The following is an 8,935-nucleotide window of genomic DNA, read 5'->3' as shown; positions in this document are numbered from 1 at the left end:
TTCTCCTCCCTTATCACTGCTTCCTACATCTACCCCTGATCGAGCAAGAGGTGTTTTTCCCTGTTTGGGACCAATGGCATATTTTCTGGTCAGCATACACAATTAGTCCTGAAGTCAGATTATCCATAAGAAGCACTGTAACCCATCTGTGGGATTGAATGTAAAAATCGGGGCGATCGCGTTGGTCGCATCGCATGCGATTTGGTCGCATGAGATGCGACCGACGCGATTTTTCCGACACGACCACCCCGATGCAAATCGGTGTGGCCGTTCTAGGAAACAAGTACCGTCATATCTATAATGGGTTCAACATGTAAAACTTTTTTAATTATAGAAAGTATTAGGAAATTCCAAACTGCACAACTTTTGAAGTGTTAAGTTTATTTTCTCTGCTCAATCTATTCCTTTTAGAACAATGATTCCTTACTTAACCCTTTGTGCCAAGTGGATTTGTCAGAATAGGTGTGAAGATTGCCAAGCAAACATTTTTATTCATCATAATGGCCTGCAATGTTTATATAGGAAATATGAACACATTTTATTTGAATTTATATAACCAATGTGAGGGACGCTGACATTTTAAGGGGATATTTTGAACGTCTCGCACAGATGTTGGCTCTCAAAGGGTTAACCAATGTAACCGCCCGAGGCTAAATATCAGTGACTGATGATTTGGTGAGATGTGGTATAACTTTGGTCGTTTATATTGCAGTCTTTAATTTGTTACGTGAATTATTATACAGCAATTAAATCCTTATAACCTTCCTCTGGCCAGTACGGACGGTGTAATCAATGGTTAGCATTACCGCCTCACAGCACTGAGGTCATGGGTTCCATTCCCACCATGGCCCTAACTGTGCGGGGTTTGTATATTCTCCCCATGTGGGCGTGGGTTTCCCCCACGTGCTCCAGTGTAAATCCACAATCCAAAAATATACTGGTAGGCTAATTGGCTCCCAACAAAATTAAGCCTAGAATGTCTGTGTGTGCGTGTATATGTGGTAGGAAATATAGATTATAAGCTCCACTGGGGCAGGGACTAATGTGAGTGTTCAAACTCTGTAAAGTGCTGCAGAATATGTGTGCGCTATATAATGTATGTAACTGGTAATATATGAGAATATGCCACCTCCTATACACTTCTACCCTGTTGGTCTTCACAGCCTCAAATCTGTCTGTAATAGAACTGTTCTTCGTAATTAAAGGCACCTGTGTAAGCTCGGGGAAGATTTACAACTTTATTTTTCTCCGATTCAAACTTCTGACCCTTAACTTTGGCACAGCCCACCATGTCCTCTGCTCTAGCCGGCTTCCCCTCTTGTTGGTTTGGCCTTCTGTTCCTTCTTGGTCTGTACCTTTTTATTCCCACGATGGTGATGTTGTGGATCTTACTGGTTATAGCTTTGTACAGAAAAGGTTTATTCATTCACATTATTTTGGTCTCTCAGCTGTGGGAAAGCACTTGACCAGCACTTGTATCCTACTGAGATAAAGTCATCTACCCTCAGTGGGTACAGGGGATGCGGTTGCTATGGAACCCAGTGGTTTGGAGGGGTCCTAAGGACACCCACTGCACTCTCTATAGATGGGATCTTGGCTTGTTAGTTATTGGACAGAGCAGGGGCATAACTAGAATTTTGTGGGCCCCATACCAAAATCTTGAAAGGGGTTTTTCACGTGAAGACTTCCTCATGGTGGGAGAACCCTTTCAAGATTTTGCTATGGGGACCACAAACTTCCAGTTATGCCCCTGGGTGCAGCCATTCTGTTGACTGAACATATGTAGGTGACTAAAAAACAAAGTACTCGGGTAGCATGGACAGTGTAATGATTAGCGTTACTGCCTCACAGCACTGCAGGCTTGCCTAGCCTCCTGCTGCCCCAACCATCCTTACTAGACCTCTACATTCAATTTGTGTCCATCCAGGAAATTCCAGACAGAGCAAGCTTGGAAAAGGCAGGGACGGGTCCTGACCTGCACATGTTCCATAAAGACCGGCCACTGCGGGAATGTGGGTAGCGATGGCCATATGCAAGAACAGAGAGGCGGTGTTAGTGGAGGCTGTATTAGTAGCGGTGGTAGCCTTGTCTGAAGGGCCATCAGTCACTCACAGCTCCATCTGCTGTGGAACGAAGGGCCCATTTCAGATCTGCACTCTGGGCTGCATATAATCGGAGCCTAGCTAACAGGTGAACACCGCCCCGGTGAAGGCACGCTAGCTCAGGACTTTTCTGCTGCATGGATTTCTTCTAATTGGGGGCGGGTGCTGATGTCATGTGACTTAATCCTCCTGCCCCAGGCAGGCCGTTTGTAGGGGCGTGCCCTTGAAATGACTCTTGTCCACTCCTGCCTGACAATCAAAGTGCAAACGCCCTGGCGAGTGAAAATCTCTCCAAAAGTGTTCGCTGTGGGGTTGGCACATTAGCAGACCCCCACCATCAGAGACAGGGCTGAATTTGGACATGAACAAAGAGGTCTAAAGTACCGAGATGGCATGCTAGGAAGTTTAGTTGTACAGCAGCTGGGTAGCCACAGTGAGGCTGTGAATGAGATGCCCCTCAGCAGTTATTGTCTCTGAATAAGTGCTATAGAGATAAGAAAGAGTTGTCTCCTAATAGTGTGGAATCCATGTCACTGGCAGATACTCCTCTATTCCAGGTAACTTCTTCTGTGGCTGGCTGTGGCTCCTGGGAAGGACAAACTTAGGGCCCAGAATCCCCACCAGCCATAGCAGTGGTAAGGTAACACTACTTCTATGCAGAGTACTCACCCACTCATCTGCAGTAAAGACGCAAACCCTGAACTTTGTCATCAAGCTCCTAAGGGGCATATACACTGTACAATTTTGGCTATACTGTACTACAGGTTGTACACTTTCTAGTCACAATTGTGCTGCCTGCAGAGTCTTTTTTTTTTTCTTGCAACACTGACTGTGTGGGGGGGGGGGGGGGTGCACATCGGCACCGCAATTGGTCACAAGATGTGTTATGGACCGTACAAGTCCATATTTGTAGTTCATATCGCACCTATTAGCCTGCGCACATCACTGGTGGACTAGCTCTGGAAAGGTTGGACTACTTTTTGGGGAGCCCTGGGGAGCCCCCCCCCCCCAAAATTCCAGCAGAATAGGCAAGGCAGCAATTATAAATCTATATGTTCCCATTTTGGGGTAGTAGCAGATTCCTGTATGAACATTCCTACAGGAATGAACCCTTCGAGTGCCGTCATCTCTGGGAGAGATTAGTAAAATATCCGCCAAAACTGCCAGCGTCCCTCACATTTGTTATATAAATTCACATTTAAAAAAATCTGTATTTTTTTTTTTTTTTTTTATTTCCTTTATAAAGTAATTACAGGTCATTATGATGAAGAACAGTGTTTTTCAATTTCGAAAAATTCTCCTGGCACTCAAAGGGTCAATTACCGTAAAAACTGAGGCGACAATCCCAATGTGTGGTGCTGGGGACGTTTCTAAACCTGTCCTATATATTTCTGTCTGAGCATCGGCGATGTGATTCGGGAAGGAGGGTTCTCCGTAATGTTAGTACCAGGTTATAGCTCCGGTTACATTTCCTTTTTTAGGGAATTTTATGCTGTTCAAATCCATTACTATCCAATGTTGTTTCATTAACCTTCACCATCTACATAAGATGCGGGAGAACGATCTCTTGTGCACACACAAAAAGGCATCGCCTACTGATACCCCCAAATAATGGCCATTTACGACAAATCTCTGCTTTTGTAGGATCAATATGGCTACTACACCCATAATCTATAGTTACATCTTCCTGTCCTTTCATGTGAAATGAATGCTGTAATTACTGTTGTATGTCTGCTCAGGGATCAGGAGTGAGTTAATTGTGCTGGGGAGCTGAGGATCCATGCGAGCACTCGGCTCATCTCTTCTTCCCATCTGACACTGAAGGGATTAAATAACTATTTCCCTTTCTCAGCATACGCCAGTTCTCCCTTAAGGAAAACTCCACAGGAACATGTTGCAGAGGTCAATGTGATGTGTTGCTGTCTTATAATAAATATATATATATTTCTGTAGATGTAGATCTATAGATATAGGGAGGGGGACTTGATCTTAGGGGTCTTATTTGTTCCTTAATAAGGAACGTCTGGTGGTGGCGCACACCTCCCCCGCTTGTCCCCTGTGGTAGGCCTCATTAGAGCGAGGTGCCGTGACGGGGATTAATCACAGGATGCTGCTGATGTCTGGGAAGAAAAGGTCCTCAGTGATTTTGCTTTAATTACTAGGCAAGCCCTGTCATTAGCACAGGCGGCACACGGCATTCCCAGGGGCTAGACTACTTGGCGAGAGCCTTGCTGCAGCCTCAGATCTCACACACACACTGCCAGGGCAGCCCACCTCCTGCCCTGCAGCACCTCCTGCACCCCACGTTGACCCCCCAGCCGTTACCATTACATTTGACAGTACACAGCAGCCCAGTCACTTATCACCCCTTCATTTGAAGCAGCCTTTTATCTCCAGACGTTCTCGATTCCTTCTCAAACTGCAAAATGACTGCTGGTAAATTAAAACATTTGTGCAGCAGAACAGCGGGGTGTTGGACGTGCTGTCAAATAGTCAGTATCCCTCACATTGTTACATAGATCTGAATAGATGATTGGCAGTTTGTTGTTCGTGGCACCCGCACTACAGCACACGAGCAAGGCCCTCTTCCCTTTTATGCTTTTCCTTTCCTCTGAAGCCACTCAGATGCTTATTTCAGTGTCATCTGCTGGTGCAGCTATGATTATGTACGCTGTACTTGCATTCAACTGATGAAGCTGCGTACATCGAGACAATGGCCCTTATTCTGATAGAGTCGGATGGCTTCGAATGCGGACAGATGGCCGATGGTTGGTGTTTGCGCATGTGCAGAGGCGTATATGCGCATGTGCGAAGGCCGCACACGACCGAATACGGTGTGAATTCTGTACAGAAAATGATCGGTTGGAACAATTCGAACAGGGGGTCGAGAGGGACGTGAAGGGCTGTTTGGGCTCATTATCATATGCGTATGCCCCGCGTTTCATGGGCATCTCATGAAAACGCTGGGCGTATGTATGGTAATTCAGCCGTGATGCACGTGCGGGGGGCGGACATATGACATAAGCCGGATGCCAGCTGCCCACCCATATCCCTGCTTTTGCACAGAGAAATGCCCGAGTGGTCTGGAGCACTCGGTGCTGCCTGACCACTCAGTCCTCCATCTGGGGGAGGTTCCCACAGATGGAGGAGGTGTTCACATGAAAAATACACTCGCGGTCCGTTCGGTCGACATCTTACCGCATTCGGACGGTGTGAGCGATCCGTACGGAAGGCGGGGCTAAGAACACTCGGTTCCTGTCCGAAAATACGCATCCGTCCGATTCAACTAGAATAAGGGCCAATATCTTAAAATTATTTATTAAAATGTAAAAACTTTAACACAAGAGTGCCCCCAAAACAAATAGTCCACTTTCTCTTTACAAAACTTCTACCCAGTTCACCTCTCTTGGGAGCACCGCCAACGCAATAATATAAAAGCTACATATAGCGCTAATTTATCTAGGTTTGTATAAACATTATCTGACTAACTTTCAATATTTGGACAAATACTGTGCGGCAACATGAACCTTTTGTACAAAGCTCCATACACACTAGACCGGAAAGTAATACCCCTTTCACACAGCACAAATATGCCCGGGACTGACCCGGGTGGTTGTTGGGTCAATCTGGGTCACTGTGTGGTGGGAAAGGTCCTTTGAAAAATACTGTGTTCAGCAACCGGGTAATCCCACCTGGGTTAAAGGAAAAGGGTTTTAACCCGGGTCGGCCTCTGGTTTCTGGGCACAGGTACGATCCAGGCCAGGGCTGCTCAACCCAGATCCCGTTCTAGAGCAGAGGTTGCATCATAGCCAAGCGCTGCCTCCACCAGGGGGACCCTAGAATTATTTGCATTCCAGACAGAAGTAAAATGAGTTTTACTCAGGTCCCCAAGATCTGTTATTTTGGTCCTCCCTTCCCAGTCAGTCTATGCCAAATCCCCGCCACACCAGCAGTCAGTCAGTGAGCGTATAACAGTAATGCCCACACTGGCAGTCAGTGTATGCCAAATCTCCCACCACCCCCAGTAAGGGTATGCTAAAGTCCACATAAAAGGTCTTTTAGGGAACTGGTGTCACCACACAGTAGTATCCCAAATTCAAATGATGTCCTACAGCATTGCCTGAGGATTCTGTAGATCCAGCTTGCCTAACCACCACAATAAAAGGACCGGTCACCCATTAATTGGGTGATAAGTATCAGTGCCATAAAGGATAAGCAACAAGTGAGCCCAAACACAGCGCTGCATGACACCACCACGCAGAACCGAGAATTAAATAAATCTTGTGTAAATAGACCCTTAGGGCAGGGATGGGGAACCTTCAGCCCTCCAGCTGTTGTTGAACTACACATCCCAGCATGCTCTGCTACATTTTTGCTATTTGGCCATGCTAAAATTGTTGAAGGGCATGCTGGGATGTGGAGTTCAACAACAGCTGGCGGGCCGAAGGTTCCCCATCCCTGCCTTAGGGCATAATGGGGTAGCTGTATTAACCCTTTAAGCCTCTCCAGCTGCTTCGTCAGCATGGACAGTACTCACCCTGCTGCTACACTTGACATCTCTCGATGATAGCAAAATCTCGTGCTTGCCCAGTCATATACGCGGTCCTCATAGAGGTGCTGACCAGGAGAGCTTTGGACTGAGGACATAACAGTTCTCCTTATTGGCAAGGGGTCCTGAATACATTTAGGCGATACGGGTACCCATCTCTTCACGTTATGGCAGGAGAAGCGGGACTTTCCGAAACGTTCTACACATCTACCCCAATTTACTTATTTTGCCAGCGCTTTCTGGTAAAATGCCTGGTGTCACATTAGTCTATGTTCTTGTCAGGCATATTACACTATTTGGGATTTCAGCCCCTAGACCTAGGTCTGTACAACGTTTTGCATTAGCTGATTGTGTACGAAGGCTTTTGATTGTAACTACCAGTTATGTCAGAAGACGTTGCCACCTTCATATGTTTGAAATATAAAGATGCCCATAATCCATTATCAGGGGTAACAACCAACAACAGTGACCGGGGTCAATCAATACAGTGGGGTCACTTGCCAACATATGTTGGATGCATATATTGCTCATTATTATTGCCCAGTGTGTACTGGGCTTTACACCTATTTCTAGCATATCTGATAACCCGTGTTCTCTTGGGGATGCAGTCAAACTCCCAACGGTCAAATGCCAGCCTCCATAACCAACCTAATGCAGTGTACTGGCCAATGACAGCGCATGCAGTGTGTGCTGTGGCTGACATAATGAGGAAGTGTAATCAATAGCAAGAGGATTCGGTATGAAATCCCGAAGGTCAAAATACTGATAAGGACAAAATCCCGATATTTAAAATCCCAACATTTAAAATCCCGACAAGGACAAAATCCCGACATTTAAAATACCGACATATACAATGTACAGGTGAAACAGTCAACATGACTTTCGGTCAACAGGTCGAAATGTTTTTTTTTTTTTTTTCACTTTTTTGACCCGACAGGCGGTATTTCATGCGGTTCACTTCCAACTGTGTTCATGTCGACATTCGGGTCAAAAATCAGTGAAAAAAAACTGTCGACCGAAAGTCATGTTGACTTTTTCACTTGTACATTCTATATGTCGGTATTTTGACCTTGTCGGGATTTTGTCCCTGTCGGTATTTTGACCTATTCGGGATTTTGACCCTGTCAGGATTTTGACCCTGTCAGGATTTCATACCGAATCCTTCTCTTGCTATTGATTACACTCCCTCATTATGTCAGCCACAGCACACACTGCATGCTCTGTCACTGGCCAGTACACTGCATTCGGCTGGTCATGGAGGCTGGCACGGGCTGTGGCAGCTCTGCTTTGCAGACCCTTCCCTCCCTCCGAGTGATAATTATTTATAAAGTGCCCACGGCATCGTTCATAGAATATTTACTCATTCCCAATGCCAGTCTAACAATGGGGCAGATGGGACCACGGCCCCAGGCCTCATACAGGCCCATCATCTTAACAGCGTGGTGATGACCAGCTGCCCAGCCGGCCACGAGGTCAGCAAATACATCCATGTATTACAATAGGATTTTTGTATTCCCAGCAAAATGTCATTGGGGCTGTTAGTGCAGGGGCTACCTGTACCCATATGGCCCTGTCCATGCCCACAGGATACTCTGCCTTAGATCCATGTGTCCCTCAGACTCTGATAAGTCATGGCAGTCACCTGCAGCTTGCACATATACATAGGAGCTCTGCTGTGGACACTTCTTTCTGGTGTTGGCAGCCGACAGTACCTACCACATTATGATACCAACCATTACAATCCAAACATAAAATAAATAAAAAAACAGCCATATGAAAATCTCTACGTCCATGTCTTTTGCTGTAAGACAATGCTACACCGCTTGATCTGTACTGGCGCTCCTGTGTTAATCGGCTGCCACACTTTGCTAGAAAGGCAGCTAACGAGGTCATTAATGAATTCCCTTGAACTCTCTGGATCTACAGAATTAATGATATAGTGCAGGGGTGGCCAAACCTGTCCTCAAGATCTACCAACGGTGCATGTTTTCCAGGCAACCTGTGGATCTATAGTAGGAATGATGCAGCAGGTTTGAAAATGTGACCGTTAGTATTGACTACAGCTGTGCACCAGCTAGGTAATCTGGAAAACATGGACCGTTGGTAGATCTCGAGGACCAGTTTGGCCACCCCTGATCTAGTGCATACACACTGAACGATTACATGGATAAGTGGTTTGCTTTATAATGCTTACACGCGATTTCAAAAGATAAGGAGCTTGGTTTACCACGGCCATCTTGTTTTATGAAACTTTATCGTTCCTACGCAATCAACGATATGCACC

This window comes from Crinia signifera, chromosome 19 (assembly GCF_055691185.1).
Source record: "Crinia signifera chromosome 19, ASM5569118v1, whole genome shotgun sequence".
In the NCBI taxonomy this organism is placed as follows: Eukaryota; Metazoa; Chordata; class Amphibia; order Anura; family Myobatrachidae; genus Crinia; species Crinia signifera.
This window is presented reverse-complemented; position numbering follows the sequence as displayed.